Here is a 22601-nt window from a genome sequence, read left to right as displayed (position 1 = left end):
CATACTTACCATCACGCCCATTCCAGCTGAAGCCAACGATCTCCTGCAATAAAAGAAAAATAATAAAGCAACCTCATCCTTACCTTTCCATGGTTCCCAGGACAGATTCAGCTCTGCTACATCGAGATGACAGGCTGGACCTGCAGAACGCTGCCATCCAGCCTGTCATCCCGCAGACACTGAGAAGCGCAGGCATGCTTGCGCTCCTCAGTGTCTGACTGTGACGGCATCCAGATGAACCGACAATGAACTCGGCTCACCTCATGCACGTCACTGAGAGCGTGGGAAAATTCTCCTGCACTCAGCGCTTCAGCGTGAGAATTTTCCCACGCTGTCAGTGACGTGCATGAGGTGCGCCGAGTTCATTGGACATGATCTCGGCTCATCTGGATGCCGTCACAGCCAGACACTGAGTAGCGCAAGCAAGCCTGCGCTTCTCAGTGTCTGCGGGATGACAGGCTGGATGGCAGCGTTCTGCTGCGGTCCAGCCTGTCATCTTGATGTAGCAGAGCTGAAGCTGTCGTGGGAGCCATGGAAAGGTAAGGATGATGTTGCTTTATTATTTTACTTTTATTGCAGGAGATCATTGGCTTCAGCTGGAATGGGCGTGATGGTAAGTATGGTTTAATTTAGAACAATAAAGAATTGTGTGTTTATTTCAATTAAAGGACTTTTTTCTGGGTGTTGTGTTTTTTTTAAATACTTTACTAGAAATTCATGGTGGTCATGTCTAATATTGGCGTGACCCCATGAATTTCGGGCTTAGGGCCAGCTGATAATGCCAAGCTGGCCTTAACCACTTTATTACCCAGTGAGCCACCGCACCAGGGCCCTGGATGAGTTGGGTACAGCGCCAGAAGATGGCGCTTCTATGAACGCGCCATTTTCCGGGGCGGCTGCGGACTGCAATTTGCAGCGGGTGGGGCCCAGAAAGCTTGGGCCTCCCTGCGCTGCAGATTCCAGCCCCCAGCTGCCTAGTTGTACCTGGCTGGACACAAAAATAGGGCGAAGCTCCACGTATTTTTTTTTTAAATTCATGAAATTCATGGAATAATTAAGAAAAAAAGGGCTTCCCTATATTGTTGTGTCCGGCTAGGTACAAATAGGCAGCTGGTGGTTGGGAGCAGCCCGTTCCTGCCTGCTGTACCTGACTGGACACAAATATAGGGCGAAGCCCCACATCAATTTTTTTTTCATTATTTCATGAATTTCCTGAAATAATTTAAAAAAAATTGACGTGGGGCTTCGCCCTATATTTGTGTCCAGTCAGGTACAGCAGGCAGGAACGGGCTGCCCCCAACCACCAGCTGCCTATTTGTACCTGGCCAGACACAACAATATAGGGAAGCCCTTTTTTAAAAAAATTATTTCATGAAATAATTAAAAAAAAATTGACGTGGGGCTTCGCCCTATATTTGTGTCCAGCCAGGTACAGCAGGCAGGGACGGGCTGCCCCCAACCACCAGCTGCCTATTTGTACCTGGCCGGACACAACAATATAGGGAATAGTGTTGAGCCACCCCCGTAGTGTTCGAGTTCGGTTCGGTTCGTCGAACACCCGTGTGTTCGCCGAACTGTTCGTCGAACTGTTCGTCGAACACCTTCGAACACCGTTAAAACCAATGGCAGGCAAACAAAAACACATAGAAACACATAGAAAACACCTTCAAAGGTGTCCAAAAGCTGACAAACTGCTCAGAAGACATAACTAACACATGGAAAAGTGACAAGTACATATAGTCATGCGAAAATAAAAGAGGTGGAGGAGTAAAAGGAGGGGGAGACACAGATATAGGCATGTCATGCCCTTCTAAAATCCAAAAAGTGAGAAGCCGACACGGCCAGTCCGCTCCTGCCCGTGCCACCTCCGTGTCGCCGGGTTTGTGCCAGAGCCGCGGTGAACCCTGACGGCCAGCCCCCCTCTCCCAATACTGGTGCCTGTCCGCTGGTGGGTCGAGCGAGCCCCCCTGTGGTGGAGGCAGCTCTAAGCTTTTTAATTTAAATTGTCTCTCTAATTTGAATGAATACACTTTAAATCCATTTACAAGGATCTATTGGAGGGCAAGTCTCATGCCAGCAGCCGCGGTAATTCCAGCTCCAGTAGCGTCCACTAAAGCTGCTGCAGTTAAAAAGCTTTTATAAGGATCGAGCTCGGCTGTCCACCGCAAGGCATCCTACTGCCAGTCCCAGCCCCTATGCCTTGGGGTGCCTCCTGATGCTCTTCACTAAGTATCCCATGGTCCCGAAGCATTTCCTTTGAAAAAATTAAGTGTCTAAACTACAGGTGGTGCAGCTTGCTTAACAGCCGGGATAATCCGCTTACTAGCAGACACTGCTACTAGGCACAAAGTATTTCCTGGGCTAGATGCAGTTAAAAATTTGTAATTAGATACTCTCGTTGGATGCTGAGAAAGCATTCCATAGAGTCTCCTGGCACGCCATATATGATTCTCTTAAAAAGCTTGGGGTAGGGGTCTAGGGGACCCTTTTATAGCCAAAATCACGGCCCTGTATCGCAATACGTCACCTAGGCTGAAGATAAATGAAACTGTAGCACCCTGAGGGCTCGGTTGCTAAAGACGTATTGCACCTCACCCAGAGGTGTGATATCTCACTCTCAGGTAAGGATGGAGTGTGGATCAGGACCCGACACCTGCATGCATTACACCACATTGCCGTGGGGCAGGGCGACCAATATGCCCCTGAGATGGGCACGACAGTCCCTGTCCCTGGCTGGAGTGGGGGGAGGGAACACTGAGGAAGGGGAACCCTGTAGTGCAGGAGCAGGGAGGAAGCAGTTCCTGGGTGCATTGAGAAGGGAGTATAAAAGGTGGGCACCATCTTAGTTCAGTGCAGAGAAGTCTGAGCAGAAGTGGCAGGGAGCAGGGGCTCTGCATGAGCTCTGCTCCGGAGGCGGGCCTAGTAACAGAGGCCCAGGCCTGGAAGAGGGAGAAGGAAGGAAGAGGAGCGGAGAAGGCTCCAGGAACGAGGAATGAAGGGATCCCAGGGGTGCGGACGGGCGAGTCGCCACCGCACGCCCGAATCCACCTGCGTGGAGGGGTCAGGCCAAAGGGGGAGACCGGTCCCCGAACTAGTGGAGGCAGGAAACGACCCTCAGCTAGAAACCGGAGGCTCTGACATTTTATGTGGCGCAGCCCCTCGCTACACCCGCTAGGAAGGCACCACATAGGGTCAGGGAAACTGGCGCCAAGTTTACCAAGAGGAGGCCCGAGGCAGCCGGACAGAAGTGTTGGTAAGAAAGGCCAGACAAAGGACACACAAAGGGGGTCCTGTGAAGTGCTCCAAAGTTATCTGGGAGTTGTCTGAGCCCCTCACCTGGTGAGCACAGTACGACGTGGGCAGCCGTTACCTGCAGACGTGGTCTGGATAATAAGAACTGTGAGTAAAGGCCCTGAACTGCATCACTGACTCCGTGTCGTTACTGCTACTGCCCTGCACCATCACCCCCATCCTCCGCATACACTGCCCTGAGGCTATACTCCTCCCGTGGGGAGTTATGCTACGCTCTGCTGCACCCACAACACCAGCCTCAGTGGTCTGCCCTGTAGCGGCGGTTCACTCTGACCGCAATCCACGGGTGGCGTAGTCGGACATTTAAACATGAAAACCACATAAATAGTTCCGCCACTGGTTTGACCGCCCTGAGCCACGGAACTGGGTCGCCGCCACGAAGACTACAACCACCAGCATCCACCAAAAAGGGTCCGGCTCCGGGTGTCCCAAGGCCCAGGGGGTGCGTCAGAACATTTTCATCACCTTTCACAATCACCAATGGGACAAGGCAGTGATGTCCTCTGTCCCCTCTCTTATACATCCTAGTGACGGAGCACCTGCTCTCATCAATTCGCCATAACCCCAATATTAGGTGGATTGAGGTGGGAGGCACCGAGTACAAGTGCTCTCTATTTGCTGATGATGTCCTAGTATATATCACTCAATCACATATATCCATCCATGCTGTTATGGCTGAAATAGATCACTTTGTTACATGGTAAAATTTTAAAATCAATGCAGCGAAGTCTGAGGCCCTCGATGTCTCCCTCCCCAAATCCATATAGGATTCCATCCAGTCCAACTTTCCCTTTGCCTGGCCCTCACAGGGTATCAAATACTTAGGAATTCCTATTCATAGAGACCTCTCCCATCTATGTTATCTTAATTTTGGGCCCTTTATTGAACAACTCCATACAGACCACGGTTGGCAAGTTAGAACTGTAAGATTCACTACGTGAACCACTGGTGTTTTGTGGAAAAGCACATGTACACTGCGTTCCAAATTATTATACAAAAAGTGTTTAGGAGTGATAAGGGAAGAATTTGTTTGTTTGTCAGTTAAACTCATTGATGGTGATGTGTGTCAGGGCTCTTTATATCACTGTAAGCAATTGCAGACACCTGTGCTAATTAGTTTGGCAGGTGTGTCCAATGAAAGGCAAGACTACTTAAGAAGGCTCTCTCACATTATTAAGCAGCCTACATTTTCTGCCAAAATGGGAAAGAAAAAGGATGTGTCGGCTGCTGAGAAGCAACAAATTGTGGAGTGTTTAGGTCAAGGCATGACTACAATCAACATTGTGTGATGATCAGGATGAAGTGTCCTGGCAATCAAGAAGTATGTAGCTGATTCACAGTACACACGTGTGCGTGCTGATAAGGGCAAATTGAGGACTCTTTCCTACAGGCAATTACGTCAGGTTGAAAGAGCAGCGGCAAAAAAGCCTTGTCATAGCAGCAGACAAGTTTTTGAAGCTGCTTGTGCCTCCAACGTCCCCCGAACAACAAGATGCAGGGTCCTTCAGAGGTTTGCAGCTGTGCATGCGCCATCCTGTCGACCTCCTCTATCCACTTCACACAAGCAGAAACCGTGTATTTCACAGCAAGATCATTTTTCTGCATGATAATGCACCATCTCATGCTGCACATAAAACATCTGCATCTCTGGCTGATATGGGCATAAAAGGGGACAAACTTATGGTGTGACCCCCATGCTCCCCTGACCTCTACCCCATTCAGAACCTTTGGAGCATCATTAAAAGGAGTGTCTATGATGGCGGGAGGCAGTTCACATCTAAGCAACAGCTCTGGGAGCGTATTCTGTCCTCATGCAAAACAATTGAAGCAGAAACCATCCAAAACCTGACAAATTCAATGGACGAGAGAGTTCAGAAGCTCCTTTCGAACAAGGGGTCCTATGTGAAAATGTAACATCACCTAGAATAAAGTTTTGAGTTGAAAACTGTTTGATTTCAGTTTCTAACAACCTGCTAATGCTTATAATTTCAAAAATGACCATTTTTTTTGGTCTTTATTAAAATGAAAAGGTTGATCGAAAAGTTTGGGGGATCTAAGAGTGTGGCAACCCAGTAGTCATGATTACTTCGAATTCTGACAATATAAGGGTCATGCTGCAGGTAGTGCAGCAAGAAGGCACTTATGTGCCTTGCGCATCTCGGAGCCCCAAAATTATTTTCCGGGCTAGATGCAGCTAAAAATTATTTTTAATTTTAAATCTGGTGAAGCTTTAGTATAGATGGCCTAATAGGATCAGTGCTGCACACTGCTACAAAGCCCAAATTATTTTCCAGTCAAGATACAGATAAACATGATTAGTAATTTGAAAGCTTAAAACGGTTGGTAGGGTGATTTTAACCAATCATCAAGATTTTACTCTCCCCAGGATGACACAGGGGTAGAAAAGTCGTTTCGGATCCATGATTTGTTCATCTTTATGAACGTGAGTCTGTCTACATTATCAGTGGAGAGCCGCGTGCGCTTATCTGTCAGCACACCACCAGCAGCGCTGAACACACGTTCAGACAGAACGCTGGCTGCGGGGCATGACAAGATCTCCAAGGCGTAAGTGGCTAGCTCCGGCCATTTATCCAGATTGGAAGCCCAAAAAGAGCAAGGGTCCAGTGACACAGTCGTGGCTTCAATGTTTACTTGGAGATACTCCTGTACCATCGTCTCTAGGCGTTGACTATGTGTCAGACTTCTTGTCTCCTGTGGCCTTGCAAAGGATGGGCTAAAAAAGTGGTGAAATGATTCCGCAAAATTGATGTTACCAGCAGATACTGTGGTTCTGTTACGGTTTGAGTGCTGAACACTTGACGGTCCCACGGTTGGCAAGTTGGAACTGTGAGATTCACTACGTGCACCACTGGTATTTTGTGGAAAAGCACATGTAAGATTCTGCAACAGTCTCTGCTGATACTCCTGCATGCGTGCATCCCTTTCTATGGCAGGAATAATTTCTGCAAATTTACTTTTGTACCGGGGATCTAACAGTGTGGCAACCCAGTAGTCAGGATTATTTCTAATTCTCACAATTCGAGGGTCATGTTGCAGGTAGTGCAGCAAGAAGGCACTCATGTGTGTTGCGCATCCAGGAGCACCAAGTCCCTGTTGTGTTGGTGGCGAGGTAACAATCATGCTTCCTTCCTCTGTCCTCTCCCCCCAACCTCGCACAACAGAAATGTGATCAAGGTCTCCCTCATCTGATGAGTCTTCCATCAGTTCGTCCTCCACTTCTTCCTGGGCTCCTGCACCTTCCTCACTAGTTTGGCTGCTACCATGCGCCCTGGTAAAACCATCTCCCCCACCCTCACATGCCTGCCGCCTTGGTGCTGCCGACCGTCTGGACCTTGCAGATGTTAGCCCTTCCGCATACAACTCCTCCTCCTCTACTTCCTCCACCTCCTCTTGTGCCACCACCTGACTCCGAATTCTGTTTAACATGTGCTCCAGCATGTAAATCACCGGAATAGTCATGCTGATAATGGCATCGTCAGCACTAAACATCTTCGTCGCCATTTCAAAACTGTGCAGAAGGGTGCATAGGTCCCTGATCTGAGACCACTCCTCCAGCGTGATTTGCCCCACCTCTGAATCTCGTTGGCCCAGGCTATACGTCAGAACGTATTGCACCAGGGCTTGTCGGTGCTGCCACAGTCGCTGCAACATGTGCAGAGTTGAATTCCACCGGGTAGGCACATCGCATTTTAGCCGGTGAAGTGGCAGGCCCAACGACTTCTGTAGAGATGTAAGTCGCTGAGCTGCGGGATGCGAACGGCGGAAGTGAGCACACAGCGACCGTGCCCTCTGCAGAAGGCCATCTAGTCTGGGATTGTGGGCTAAAAATTGCTGGACAACCAGGTTCAACACGTGAGCCATACAAGGCACGTGTGTGACATTGCCCCGGCGAAGGGCCGCACCCAGGTTTGCAGCCTTGTCGCACACGGCCTTCCCTGGTTTCAGGTCCAGTGGAGACAACCATTCATGAAATTGGTTCTCCAGAGCTGACCACAACTCCTCAGCTGTGTGACTCACATTTCCCAGACATTTCAATGTAAAAACCGCCTGATGACGTTGAGCCCTACTGCCAGCATAGTAAGGAGGTGTGCAGGATCCCTTCTGCGCAGTTAGAAAGCTTGTGGCATGACCAGACAGGCTTTGGGTGCAGGTGGAAGACCGAGAGGAGGTTGAGGAGGCAGAAGCAGTGGAGGAACTTTGACATAAAGAGGATTGACGCACAACTCGTGGGGACGGCAAGACTTGGACAGCAGCCACTTGTCCTGCTGTCACCATAGTTACCCAGTGCCCAGTCAGAGACATGTAACGCCCCTGTCCATGCCTACTCGTCCAAGTGTCTGTGGTGAAATGCACCCTGTCACACACAGAGTTTCTCAAAGAAGCGGTGATGTTGTGTGCGACATGCTGGTGGAGCGCAGGCACACCTTTCTTTGAGAAGTAGTGCCGACTGGGCATCTGGTACTGGGGCACTGCGACGGACATAAGGTCTCGAAAATCCTCTGTGTCCACCAGGCGGAAAGGCAGCATTTCTGTAGCCAAGAACTTGCAGATGGTGAAATTCAACCTCTTAGCTTTCTTATGGCTAGGAGGAAATGGTCTTTTACTTGTCCACATCTGAGGGACCGAGGGCTGGCTATTGTGCTTAGACGGGGTTGATAAGGGTGTCCCCGGCAAACTGCCGGTCTGTGAGGAAGATGCAGGCGGACATGTTAGGTTGCCTTGATCCAAAGGTGGTGCTATCGATGTCGGACAGCGCTCAACACCAGCTGGTGTTACCACCTCCAAAGAAAATGATGACCTGCCAATCACGCTGGCTGTTGCGGATAAAGAGGTGGCAGGTCTGCGCCCCAAAACAGGTGTGACTGCTGTCCCCCCAGTCACAGAGGATGAAGAGGCCGCGGATGCACAAGATATGGCAGACGGTGAATGGCCCGGCCGGCTAGGCCGCATTGTAGCACACTGAGCTTCCCACTGCAACTTATGCTTCATGTCCATGTGCCGGTTCATGCATGAAGTACTCAAACTATGTATTTTTTGGCCTCTACTTAGCTTTTGCTGACAAATGTTACAGATAACACGAGTTGGGTCATCTTTATCGATCTGAAAAAATGCCCAGGCTATGCAAGGCTTAGCACCCATGAGACCTGAAGAGCCACCACGACTTGTGGTGAGAGGCAGAGTTGTGTTTGAGGATGCAGTTGTTGACGTGCTTCCAGTACTACGTCTCTGTCCAGGAAGGCGCAACCTGACCTCGTCGTCACTAGCATCTTCCTCCACCTCCTCTGCTGACCTCATCTCTTGGCTGACTGTGGGTTGACAGTAAGTGGGATCTCCGACCTCATCATCATCACCCTGTGCGTTATCACACCCGTCGTCCTCAGAGCCAACCTGTTCCTGCCCTGACAAAAAACTAAAGTTGTCGCTCCAATCAGGTATTTGAGTCTTATCATCGTCTTCCTCATTGTCTCCACCAACAGGAGTTACAGTTTGGGAATGAGGGTCTACATTATGGTCAGAACCTTCTGCGTCTGGTCCTGGATCCGACTCATAAAGATTCTGGGCATCAGTGCAGATCATTTCCTCGTCTGGATTCACAGAAGCGCTGGAGTCGACCTCTGATTCCCAGGCTATAGTATGAGTAAACAGCTCTGCAGACTCAACCATCTGTTCTACCTCATACTCAGACGGGCAGCTGGAGATTTGGGAGCTGTGAGGAAGCAAGTGCGATTTGGGTGACACCTTTGAGGACTGGAGTATTTGTGATGTTGAAGTTGATGTGGAGGAGAGACCACTTAAAGGAGCACTTGATATCCGTTGAAGCACCTGCTGTTTTTGTGCCTCATCTGGAATTTGTAGCGATTGGCGTGGCCGTAAGAAAGGGATCTTATCACATTGTCCGCTAAAAGAAGTAGACATTTTAGTTTGGCTGGAAGATGGTCTTTCTTCTGCAGATGTTACTGTTGCTTTAACACCTACCCCACGGACACAACCTTTTTTCCCCTTCCCAACACGCCTATTCCCCTTTCCACCAGCAGCAGGCCTTTTTCCACTCATTTTGGTGGTTAACTAATTCACAACTCTGGAGTTGTTTGCACAAAAAAACAATGGATGGTAACCGAGCAGAGCTGAGTGGCCAAACTGTGGTATTAGGCCAAAACTATTGGCTGGGTTAGATGCAGAAAAAAATTATTTTGAATTTGCAACCTGATGGAGGTCAGTATAGATGGACTAACACAAATAGTCCCACACACTGCTAGAAGCCCAAATATTTTTTCAGAGGTACTGTAGATGCAGATAAAAATTATTTTTAATTTGCAACCTGATGGAGGTCAGTATAGATGGACTAATAGACCAAGTCCCACACACTGCTAGAAGCCCAAATATTTTTTCAGAGCTAGATGCAGAAAAAAATTATTTTTAATTTGCAACCTGATGGAGGTCAGTATAGATGGACTAATAGACCAAGTCCCACACACCGCTAGAAGCCCAAATATTTTTTCAGAGCTAGATGCAGAAAAAAATTATTTTTAATTTGCAACCTGATGGAGGTCAGTATAGATGGACTAATAGACCAAGTCCCACACACTGCTAGAAGCCCAAATATTTTTTCAGAGCTAGATGCAGAAAAAAAATATTTTTAATTTGCAACCTGATGGAGGTCAGTATAGATGGACTAATAGACCAAGTCCCACACACCGCTAGAAGCCCAAATATTTTTTCAGAGCTAGATGCAGAAAAAAAATATTTTTAATTTGCAACCTGATGTAGGTCAGTATAGATGGACTAATAGACCAAGTCCCACACACTGCTAGAAGCCCAAATATTTTTTCAGAGCTAGATGCAGAAAAAAATTATTTTTAATTTGCAACCTGATGGAGGTCAGTATAGATGGACTAATAGACCAAGTCCCACACACCGCTAGAAGCCCAAATATTTTTTCAGAGCTAGATGCAGAAAAAATTATTTTTAATTTGCAACCTGATGGAGGTCAGTATAGATGGACTAATAGACCAAGTCCCACACACTGCTAGAAGCCCAAATATTTTTTCAGAGCTAGATGCAGAAAAAAATTATTTTTAATTTGCAACCTGATGGAGGTCAGTATAGATGGACTAATAGACCAAGTCCCACACACTGCTAGAAGCCCAAATATTTTTTCAGAGCTAGATGCAGAAAAAAATTATTTTTAATTTGCAACCTGATGGAGGTCAGTATAGATGGACTAATAGACCAAGTCCCACACACCGCTTGAAGCCCAAATATTTTTTCAGAGCTAGATGCAGAAAAAAATTATTTTTAATTTGCAACCTGATGGAGGTCAGTATAGATGGACTAATAGACCAAGTCCCACACACTGCTAGAAGTCCAAATATTTTTTCAGAGCTAGATGCAGAAAAAAATTATTTTTAATTTGCAACCTGATGGAGGTCAGTATAGATGGACTAATAGACCAAGTCCCACACACTGCTAGAAGCCCAAATATTTTTTCAGAGCTAGATGCAGAAAAAAATTATTTTTAATTTGCAACCTGATGGAGGTCAGTATAGATGGACTAATAGACCAAGTCCCACACACCGCTAGAAGCCCAAATATTTTTTCAGAGCTAGATGCAGAAAAAAATTATTTTAAATTTGCAACCTGATGTAGGTCAGTATAGATGGACTAATAGACCAAGTCCCACACACTGCTAGAAGCCCAAATATTTTTTCAGAGCTAGATGCAGAAAAAAATTATTTTTAATTTGCAACCTGATGGAGGTCAGTATAGATGGACTAATAGACCAAGTCCCACACACCGCTAGAAGCCCAAATATTTTTTCAGAGCTAGATGCAGAAAAAAATTATTTTTAATTTGCAACCTGATGGAGGTCAGTATAGATGGACTAATAGACCAAGTCCCACACACCGCTAGAAGCCCAAATATTTTTTCAGAGCTAGATGCAGAAAAAAATTATATTCAGTTTGCAACCTGATGGAGGTCAGTATAGATGGACTAATAGAATGATGCTATGCCCAAAAGATTTTACTTCACTAGGTGCAGTAAAAAAATTGGTATTCTATACACAGGTGTTATATCTTGCAACACAGATAGGCTACTCCACTGACTAACACACTCTGCAATAGGCCAAAAAGGATTAGCTTTGCTAGATTCAGCCAAATGCTGTGAAAAAAACTTGCACAGCACTGGCACAGACCTGCCTGGCAAAAACTGATAGGAACTCATGTAACCTAGTCCTGAAAAGGACTCCAATTACAATTAGTCTTTACTCCCACAACCTATCTATTTAAGAGCACAGACCTCCCTGATAAAAGTCGTAGGAAATGCTGTAACCTAGTCCTTAAAAGGACTGCAATCACAACTATTCCCTACTCCCAAGCTATCTGTATATTTGTGCGAAAATTGGCTTGAAATTAACAAGGTATAGCACACACAGCAACAGCGGTGCCGTCTAACACGCAGCTGCAGCAGTGAGAAAATGGTGGCGACGGGGAAAATGGCTTGGTCTTATAGGGCAAGGACATGTGACATACACTGCCAATCACACATGCCCTTGCTTGTGTGAAAAAAAGCACTTCGCTCCGTGTGTGCGCTGCTGATAGGCTGACAGATTGCACCTCCCCACTGCAAATGCGGGAAAGAGAAAAAAAAATGGAGATCTTCATTGTTCCTGCAGAGATCCATCCCCTGCCCCTCCCCCCACCCCGCTGTACACTCAAACTGCGTATTAACATTAATTTTCATCATTACTGAGAAAAAATCCAGTTATGATTTTGGTGCACGAACAGTTATCGAACATAACCTCGAACAGCCGAATTTTTCTCAAATTGTTTGTGTTCGCCGACCGGCTCGAACACCGCCCAAAACAGCTCGAATTTGAGATTGTCGAACAGTTCGAGTAGAACAACGCTCATCTCTAATAGGGAAGCCCTTTTTTTCTTAATTATTTCATGAATTTCATGAAATAATTTAAAAAAAAAATACGTGGGGCTTCGCCCTATTTTTGTGTCCAGCCAGGTACAACTAGGCAGCTGGGGGCTGGAATCCGCAGCGCAGGGAGGACCAAGCTTTCTAGGCCCCACCCGCTGCAAATTGCAGTCCGCAGCCGCCCCAGAAAATGGCGCGTTCATAGAAGCGCCATCTTCTGGCGCTGTACCCAACTCATCCAGGGCCCTGGTGCGGTGGCTCACTGGGTAATAAAGGGGTTAAGGCCAGCTTGGCATTATCAGCTGGCCCTAAGCCCGAAATTCATGGGGTCACGCCAATATTAGACATGACCACCATGAATTCCTAGTAAAGTATTTAAAAAAACACAACACCCAGAATAAAGTCCTTTAATTGAAATAAACACACAATTCTTTATTGTTCTAAATTAAACCATACTTACCGTCACGCCCATTCCAGCTGAAGCCAACGATCTCCTGCAATAAAAGAAAAATAATAAAGCAACCTCATCCTTACCTTTCCATGGTTCCCACGACAGCTTCAGCTCTGCTACATCGAGATGACAGGCTGGACCGCAGCAGAAAGCTGCCATCCAGCCTGTCATCCCGCGGACACTGAGAAGCTCAGGCATGCTTGCGCTCCTCAGTGTCACGCTGTGACGGCATAAAGATGAGACAAGTTCATGTCCAATGAACTCGGCGCACCTCATGCACGTCACTGACAGCGTGGGAGAATTCTCCTGCACTCAGCACTTCAGCGTGAAAATTCTCCCACGCTGTCAGTGACGTACATGAGGTCAGCTGAGTTCATTGGACATGAATGAGCTCACCTCATGCACGTCACTGACAGCGTGGGAAAATTCTCACGCTGAAGCGCTGAGTGCAGGAGAATCCTCCCACGCTGTCAGTGACGTGCATGAGGTGCGCCGAGTTCATTGGACATGAACTTGTCTCATCTTTATGCCGTCACAGCAAGACACTGAGGAGCGCAAGCATGCCTGCGCTTCTCAGTGTCTGCGGGATGACAGGCTGGATGGCAGCGTTCTGCTGCGGTCCAGCCTGTTATCTCGATGTAGCAGAGCTGAAGCTGTCGTGGGAACCATGGAAAGGTAAGGATGATGTTGCTTTATTATTTTTCTTTTATTGCAGGAGATCGTTGGCTTCAGCTGGAATGGGCGTGACGGTAAGTATGGTTTAATTTAGAACAATAAAGGAATGTGTCTTTATTTCAATTAAAGGACTTTATTCTGGGTGTTTGTGATTTCTTTTAACTTTGACTATGGGGTTAGTAATGGGGGTGTCTTATAGACGCCTCTCCATTACTAACCTGGGCTTGATGTCAGCTGGCATTATAAGCTGACATCAACCACAACCCTATTACCCCACTGCCACCGCTACAGGGCAGTGGGAAGAGCGAGGCTAAGTGCCAGAATTGGCACATCCTAAGGATGCGCCATTTCTGGGGCGGCTGACGGCTGGTGTTTCTAGCCTGGGAGGGGGCCAATATTCATGGAACCCTTCCTGGGCTATTAATATCAGCCCCCAGCTGTCTGCCTAGCCTTTGCTAGCTATTAAAATAGGGGGGACCCCACGTCATTTTTTTGGGGGGTCCCCCATTTTAATAGCTAGTAAAGGCTAGGTATTCCGCTGGGGGCTGATATTAGTAGCCTGGGAAGCTCCGTGGGTATTACCACCTTCCCAGGCTTCAAACATCTGCCCCAGCCGTCTGCTTAACCTCTGCTAGAGACTAAAATTATGGGGATCCCCACGCCAATTTTTTTTTAAATAAATCCTTTATTTTAACACTAAATGACAAGTACAGTAATCAACACTATCACTGTACTTCATATATATGTGACTGACATGTTTCTATCTATCTAATCTATGTGTGAAGCTCTATTCCTTCTATTCTAAATTGTCGGGTACAGATGCTGAATTGCCGGCCGGCTTTTTTAAAGAGACAGTGCATGAAAAAACTATTATTTTTTTAAATAAATCCTTTATACTAAATGACAAGTACAGTAAGCAACACTGTCACTGTACTTCATATATATGTGACTGACATGTTTCTATCTATCTAATCTATGTGTGATTCTCTATTCCTTCTATTCTAAATTGTCGGGTACAGATGCTGAATTGCCGGCCGGCTTTTTTAAAGAGACGGTGTATGAAAACACTATTATTTTTTTTTAATAAATCCTTTACACTAAATGACAAGTACAGTAAGCAACACTGTCACTGTACTTCATATATATGTGACTGACCTGTTTCTATCTATCTAATCTATGTGTGATTCTCTATTCCTTCTATTCTAAATTGTCGGGTACAGATGCTGAATTGCCGGCCGGCTTTTTTAAAGAGACAGTGCACGAAAACACTATTATTTTTTTTAATAAATCCTTTATACTAAATGACAAGTACAGTAAGCAACACTGTCACTGTACTTCATATATATGTGACTGACATTTTTCTATCTACCTAATCTATGTGTGATTCTCTATTCCTTCTTTTCTAAATTGTCGGGTACAGATGCTGAATTGCCGGCCGGCTTTTTTAAAGAGACGGTGCATGAAAACACTATTATTTTTTTTAATAAATTCTTTACACTAAATGACAAGTACAGTAATCAACACTGTCACTGTACTTCATATATATGTGACTGACATGTTTCTATCTATCTAATCTATGTGTGAAGCTCTATTCTGTCTGTTATAAATTGTCGGGTACCGCTGCTGAATTGCCGGCCGGCTTTTTTAAAGAGACGGTGCATGAAAACACTATTATTTTTTTTGATAAATCCTTTACACTAAATGACAAGTACAGTAAGCAACACTGTCACTGTGCTTCTTATATGTGTAGAAAAAAGAGAGGGGTCGCTCACTGGTCTATTCGGGTGCTCTGAAGAAAAAAGTAATCTCAATTGCAAAAAGAACTTCGGCACTCCATACATGAAAATATAAGAAATATTGTATCTGGACTAATGTCACTTTGAAAAATGAAGGTTTTTTGCGCATAATTTGGCCAATTTATGTGTGCCCATCAACCACGACAAGGTCACCTTTGTATGATGGGAAACTACGCTACACTACCACTGGATATGCCACTCTTGGGCTGTAAGCCTGTATGGACAATATGTCTCTGCTTGGGCTTTTAACCTACAATGTATGGGCTGGTAGAGCTAGTTAAAACCACCTGTGACTGAATGGGAGGGACACATGGTCAGAAAAAAAGCTGTCAAACTTCTAATAGTGTGAACACGTACCTGCTGCAATGCTCCAGGAGCGGGATCCCAAAAATGATTAATAGAAAAAAGAGAGGGGTCGCTCACTGGTCTATTCGGGTGCTCTGAAGAAAAAAGTAATCTCAATTGCAAAAAGAACTTCGGCACTCCATACATGAAAATATAAGAAATATTGTATCTGGACTAATGTCACTTTGAAAAATGAAGGTTTTTTGCGCATAATTTGGCCAATTTATGTGTGCCCATCAACCACGACAAGGTCACCTTCGTATGATGGGAAACTACGCTACACTACCACTGGATATGCCACTCTTGGGCTGTAAGCCTGTATGGACAATATGTCTCTGCTTGGGCTTTTAACCTACAATGTATGGGCTGGTAGAGCTAGTTAAAACCACCTGTGACTGAATAGGAGGGACACATGGTCAGAAAAAAAGCTGTCAAACTTCTAATAGTGTGAACACGTACCTGCTGCAATGCTCCAGGAGCGGGATCCCAAAAATGATTAATAGAAAAAAGAGAGGGGTCGCTCACTGGTCTATTCGGGTGCTCTGAAGAAAAAAGTAATCTCAATTGCAAAAAGAACTTCGGCACTCCATACATGAAAATATAAGAAATATTGTATCTGGACTAATGTCACTTTGAAAAATGAAGGTTTTTTGCGCATAATTTGGCCAATTTATGTGTGCCCATCAACCACGACAAGGTCACCTTCGTATGATGGGAAACTACGCTACACTACCACTGGATATGCCACTCTTGGGCTGTAAGCCTGTATGGACAATATGTCTCTGCTTGGGCTTTTAACCTACAATGTATGGGCTGGTAGAGCTAGTTAAAACCACCTGTGACTGAATGGGAGGGACACATGGTCAGAAAAAAAGCTGTCAAACTTCTAATAGTGTGAACACGTACCTGCTGCAATGCTCCAGGAGCGGGATCCCAAAAGTGATTAATAGAAAAAAGAGAGGGGTCGCTCACTGGTCTATTATTGAGATTACTTTTTTCTTCAGAGCACCCGAATAGACCAGTGAGCGACCCCTCTCTTTTTTCTATTAATCATTTTTGGGATCCCGCTCCTGGAGCATTGCAGCAGGTACGTGTTCACACTATTAGAAGTTTGACAGCTTTTTTTCTGACCATGTGTCCCTCCCATTCAGTCACAGGTGGTTTTAACTAGCTCTACCAGCCCATACATTGTAGGTTAAAAGCCCAAGCAGAGACATATTGTCCATACAGGCTTACAGCCCAAGAGTGGCATATCCAGTGGTAGTGTAGCGTAGTTTCCCATCATACGAAGGTGACCTTGTCGTGGTTGATGGGCATACATAAATTGGCCAAATTATGCGCAAAAAACCTTCATTTTTCAAAGTGACATTAGTCCAGATACAATATTTCTTATATTTTCATGTATGGAGTGCCGAAGTTCTTTTTGCAATTGAGATTACTTTTTTCTTCAGAGCACCCGAATAGACCAGTGAGCGACCCCTCTCTTTTTTCTATTAATCATTTTTGGGATCCCGCTCCTGGAGCATTGCAGCAGGTACGTGTTCACACTATTAGAAGTTTGACAGCTTTTTTTCTGACCATGTGTCCCTCCCATTCAGTCACAGGTGGTTTTAACTAGCTCTACCAGCCCATACATTGTAGGTTAAAAGCCCAAGCAGAGACATATTGTCCATACAGGCTTACAGCCCAAGAGTGGCATATCCAGTGGTAGTGTAGCGTAGTTTCCCATCATACGAAGGTGACCTTGTCGTGGTTGATGGGCACACATAAATTGGCCAAATTATGCGCAAAAAACCTTCATTTTTCAAAGTGACATTAGTCCAGATACAATATTTCTTATATTTTCATGTATGGAGTGCCGAAGTTCTTTTTGCAACTTCTTATATGTGTGACTGACATGTTTCTATCTATCTAATCTATGTGTGAAGCTCTATTCTTTCGGTTCTAAATTGTCGGGTACCGGTGTATGCCGCTGCTGAATTGCCGGCTTTTCATGTTTCACTGTTGGCACTGTTCCCATCGATTTGGGCAATCACTGTAATGCCACAACCACCATGGCTGTGGCATTACAGTGAGTGGCAGACAATCCCTGCATGATTGGTGCTCTAAATAGCGCCAGACATACAGGACACGCTTTTGGTGCACGAACAGTTATCGAACATAACCTCGAACAGCCGAATTTTTTGCAAATCGTTCGGGTTCGTCGAACAACTCGAACACCGCCCAAAACAGCTCGAATTTGAGATTGGCGAACAGTTCTAGTCGAACACCGCTCATCTCTAATGATGACCTGCCAATCACGCAGGCTGTTGCGGGTAAAGAGGTGGCAGGTCTGCGCCCCAAAACAGGTGTGACTGCTGTCTCCCCAGTCACAGAGGATGAAGAGGCCGCGGATGCACAAGATATGGCAGACGGTGGTTGGCCCGGCCGGCTAGGCCGCATTGTAGCACACTGAGCTTCCCACTGCAACTTATGCTTCATGTCCATGTGCCGGTTCATGCATGAAGTACTCAAACTATGTATTTTTTGGCCTCTACTTAGCTTTTGCTGACAAATGTTACAGATAACACGAGTTGGGTCATCTTTATCGATCTGAAAAAATGCCCAGGCTATGCAAGGCTTAGCACCCATGCGACCTGAAGAGCCACCACGACTTGTGGTGAGAGGCAGAGTTGTGTTTGAGGATGCAGTTGTTGACGTGCTTCCAGTACTACGTCTCTGTCTAGGAAGGCGCAACCTGACCTCGTCGTCACTAGCATCTTCCTCCACCTCCTCTGCTGACCTCATCTCTTGGCTGACTGTGGGTTGACAGTAAGTGGGATCTCCAACCTCATCATCATCACCCTGTGCGTTATCACTAGAGATGAGCGTTGTTCTACTCGAACTGTTCGCCAATCTCAAATTCGAGCTGTTTTGGGCGGTGTTCGAGCCGTTCGGCGAACACGAACAATTTGAGAAAAATTCGGCTGTTCGAGGTTATGTTCGATAACTGTTCGTGCACCAAAATCATAACTGGATTTTTTCTCAGTAATGATGAAAATTAATGTTAATACGCAGTTTGAGTGTACAGCGGGGTGGGGGGAGGGGCAGGGGATGGATCTCTGCAGGAACAATGAAGATCTCCATTTTTTTTTCTCTTTCCCGCATTTGCAGTGGGGAGGTGCAATCTGTCAGCCTATCAGCAGCGCACACACGGAGCGAAGTGCTTTTTTTCACACAAGCAAGGGCATGTGTCATTGGCAGTGTATGTCACATGTCCTTGCCCTATAAGACCAAGCCATTTTCCCCGTCGCCACCATTTTCTCACTGCTGCAGCTGCGTGTTAGACGGCACCGCTGTTGCTGTGTGTGCTATACCTTGTTAATTTCAAGCCAATTTTCGCACAAATCTACAGATAGATTGGGAGTAGGGAATAGTTGTGATTGCAGTCCTTTTAAGGACTAGGTTACAGCATTTCCTACGACTTTTATCAGGCAGGTCTGTGCTCTTAAATAGATAGATTGTGGGAGTAAAGACTAATTGTAATTGGAGTCCTTTTCAGGACTAGGTTACATCAGTTCCTATCAGTTTTTGCCAGGCAGGTCTGTGCCAGTGCTGTGCAAGTTTTTTTCACAGCATTTGGCTGAATCTAGCAAAGCTAATCCTTTTTGGCCTATTGCAGAGTGTGTTAGTAAGTGGAGTAGCCTATCTGTGTTGCAAGATATACCACCTGTGTATAGAATACCAATTTTTTTACTGCACCTAGTGAAGTAAAATCTTTTGGGCATAGCATCATTCTATTAGTCCATCTATACTGACCTCCATCAGGTTGCAAATTGAATATAATTTTTTTCTGCATCTAGCTCTGAAAAAATATTGGGCTTCTAGCTGTGTGTGGGACTTGTTCTATTAATTCATCTATACAGACCTCCATCAGGTTGCAAACTGAATATATTTTTTTCTGCATCTACCTCTGAAAAAATATTGGGCTTCTAGCTGTGTGTGGGACTTGTTCTATTAATCCATCTATACAGACCTCCATCAGGTTGCAAACTGAATATATATTTTTCTGCATCTTCCTCTGAAAAAATATTGGGCTTCTAGCTGTGTGTGGGACTTGTTCTATTAATCCATCTATACAGACCTCCATCAGGTTGCAAATTGAATATATTTTTTTCTGCATCTAGCTCTGAAAAAATATTGGGCTTCTAGCTGTGTGTGGGACTTGTTCTATTAATCCATCTATACAGACCTCCATCAGGTTGCAAACTGAATATATTTTTTTCTGCATATACCTCTGAAAAAATATTGGGCTTCTAGCTGTGTGTGGGACTTGTTCTATTAATCCATCTATACAGACCTCCATCAGGTTGCAAACTGAATATATTTTTTTCTGCATCTACCTCTGAAAAAATATTGGGCTTCTAGCTGTGTGTGGGACTTGTTCTATTAATCCATCTATACAGACCTCCATCAGGTTGCAAACTGAATATATTTTTTTCTGCATCTACCTCTGAAAAAATAGTGGGCTTCTAGCTGTGTGTGGGACTTGTTCTATTAATCCATCTATACAGACCTCCATCAGGTTGCAAACTGAATATATATTTTTCTGCATCTACCTCTGAAAAAATATTGGGCTTCTAGCTGTGTGTGGGACTTGTTCTATTAATCCATCTATACAGACCTCCATCAGGTTGCAAACTGAATATATTTTTTTCTGCATCTACCTCTGAAAAAATATTGGGCTTCTAGCTGTGTGTGGGACTTGTTGTATTAGTCCATCTATACTGACCTCCATCAGTTTGCAAACTGAATATATTTTTTTCTTCATCTACCTCTGAAAAAATATTGGGCTTCTAGCTGTGTGTGGGACTTGTTCTATTAATCCATCTATACAGACCTCCATCAGGTTGCAAATTGGATATAATTTTTTTCTGCATCTAACCCAGCCAATAGTTTTGGCCTAATACCACAGTTTGGCCACTCAGCTCTGCTCGGTTCCCATCCATTGTTTTTTTGTGCAAACAACTCCAGAGTTGTGAATTAGTTAACCACCAAAATGAGTGGAAAAAGGCCTGCTGCTGGTGGAAAGGGGAATAGGCGTGTTGGGAAGGGGAAAAAAGGTTGTGTCCATGGGGTAGGTGTTAAAGCAACAGTAACATCTGCAGAAGAAAGACCATCTTCCAGCCAAACTAAAATGTCTACTTCTTTTAGCGGACAATGTGATAAGATCCCTTTCTTACGGCCACGCCAATCGCTACAAATTCCAGATGAGGCACAAAAACAGCAGGTGCTTCAACGGATATCAAGTGCTCCTTTAAGTGGGCTCTCCTCCACATCAACTTCAACATCACAAATACTCCAGTCCTCAAAGGTGTCACCCCAATCGCACTTGCTTCCTCACAACTCCCAAATCTCCAGCTGCCCGTCTGAGTATGAGGTAGAACAGATGGTTGAGTCTGCAGAGCTGTTTACTCATACTATAGCCTGGGAATCAGAGGTCGACTCCAGCGCTTCTGTGAATCCAGACGAGGAAATGATCTGCACTGATGCCCAGAATCTTTATGAGTCGGATCCAGTACCAGACGCAGAAGGTTCTGACCATAATGTAGACCCTCATTCCCAAACTGTAACTCCTGTTGGTGGAGACAATGAGGAAGACGATGATAAGACTCAAATACCTGATTGGAGCGACAACTTTAGTTTTTTGTCAGGGCAGGAACAGGTTGGCTCTGAGGACGACGGGTGTGATAAAGCACAGGGTGATGATGATGAGGTTGGAGATCCCACTTACTGTCAACCCACAGTCAGCCAAGAGATAAGGTCAGCAGAGGAGGGGGAGGAAGATGCTAGTGACGACGAGGTCAGGTTGCGCCTTACTGGACAGAGACGTAGTACTGGAAGCACGTCAACAACTGCATCCTCAAACACAACTCTGCCTCTCACCACAAGTCGTGGTGGCTCTTCAGGTCGCATGGGTGCTAAGCCTTGCATAGCCTGGGCATTTTTTCAGATCGATAAAGATGACCCAACTCATGTTATCTGTAACATTTGTCAGCAAAAGCTAAGTAGAGGCCAAAAAATACATAGTTTGAGTACTTCATGCATGAACCGGCACATGGACATGAAGCATAAGTTGCAGTGGGAAGCTCAGTGTGCTACAATGCGGCCTAGCCGGCCGGGCCAACCACCGTCTGCCATATCTTGTGCATCCGCGGCCTCTTCATCCTCTGTGACTGGGGGGACAGCAGTCACACCTGTTTTGGGGCGCAGACCTGCCACCTCTTTACCCGCAACAGCCAGCGTGATTGGCAGGTCATCATTTTCTTTGGAGGTGGTAACACCAGCTGGTGTTGAGCGCTGTCCGACATCGATAGCACCACCTTTGGATCAAGGCAACCTAACATGTCCGCCTGCATCTTCCTCACAGACCGGCAGTTTGCCGGGGACACCCTTATCAACCCCGTCTAAGCACAATAGCCAGCCCTCGGTCCCTCAGATGTGGACAAGTAAAAGACCATTTCCTCCTAGCCATGAGAAAGCTAAGAGGTTGAATTTCACCATCTGCAAGCTCTTGGCTACAGAAATGCTGCCTTTCCGCCTGGTGGACACAGAGGATTTTCGAGACCTTATGTCCGTCGCAGTGCCCCAGTACCAGATGCCCAGTCGGCACTACTTCTCAAAGAAAGGTGTGCCTGCGCTCCACCAGCATGTCGCACACAACATCACCGCTTCTTTGAGAAACTCTGTGTGTGACAGGGTGCATTTCACCACAGACACTTGGACGAGTAGGCATGGACAGGGGCGTTACATGTCGCTGACTGGGCACTGGGTAACTATGGTGACAGCAGGACAAGGGGCTGCTGTCCAAGTCTTGCCATCCTCACGAGTTGTGCGTCAATCCTCTTTATGTCAAAGTTCCTCCACTGCTTCTGCCTCCTCAACCTCCTCTCGGTCTTCCACCTGCACCCAAAGCCTGTCTGGTCATGCCACAAGCTTTCTAACTGCGCAGAAGGGATCCTGCACACCTCCTTACTATGCTGGCAGTAGGGCTCAACGTCATCAGGCGGTTTTTACATTGAAATGTCTGGGAAATG

Source organism: Phyllobates terribilis, unplaced genomic scaffold, assembly GCF_046119375.1.
Source record: "Phyllobates terribilis strain yellow unplaced genomic scaffold, ASM4611937v1 Scaffold_5__5_contigs__length_657084704, whole genome shotgun sequence".
Taxonomy (NCBI): domain Eukaryota; kingdom Metazoa; phylum Chordata; class Amphibia; order Anura; family Dendrobatidae; genus Phyllobates; species Phyllobates terribilis.
Note: the sequence above shows the minus strand (reverse complement) of the source record.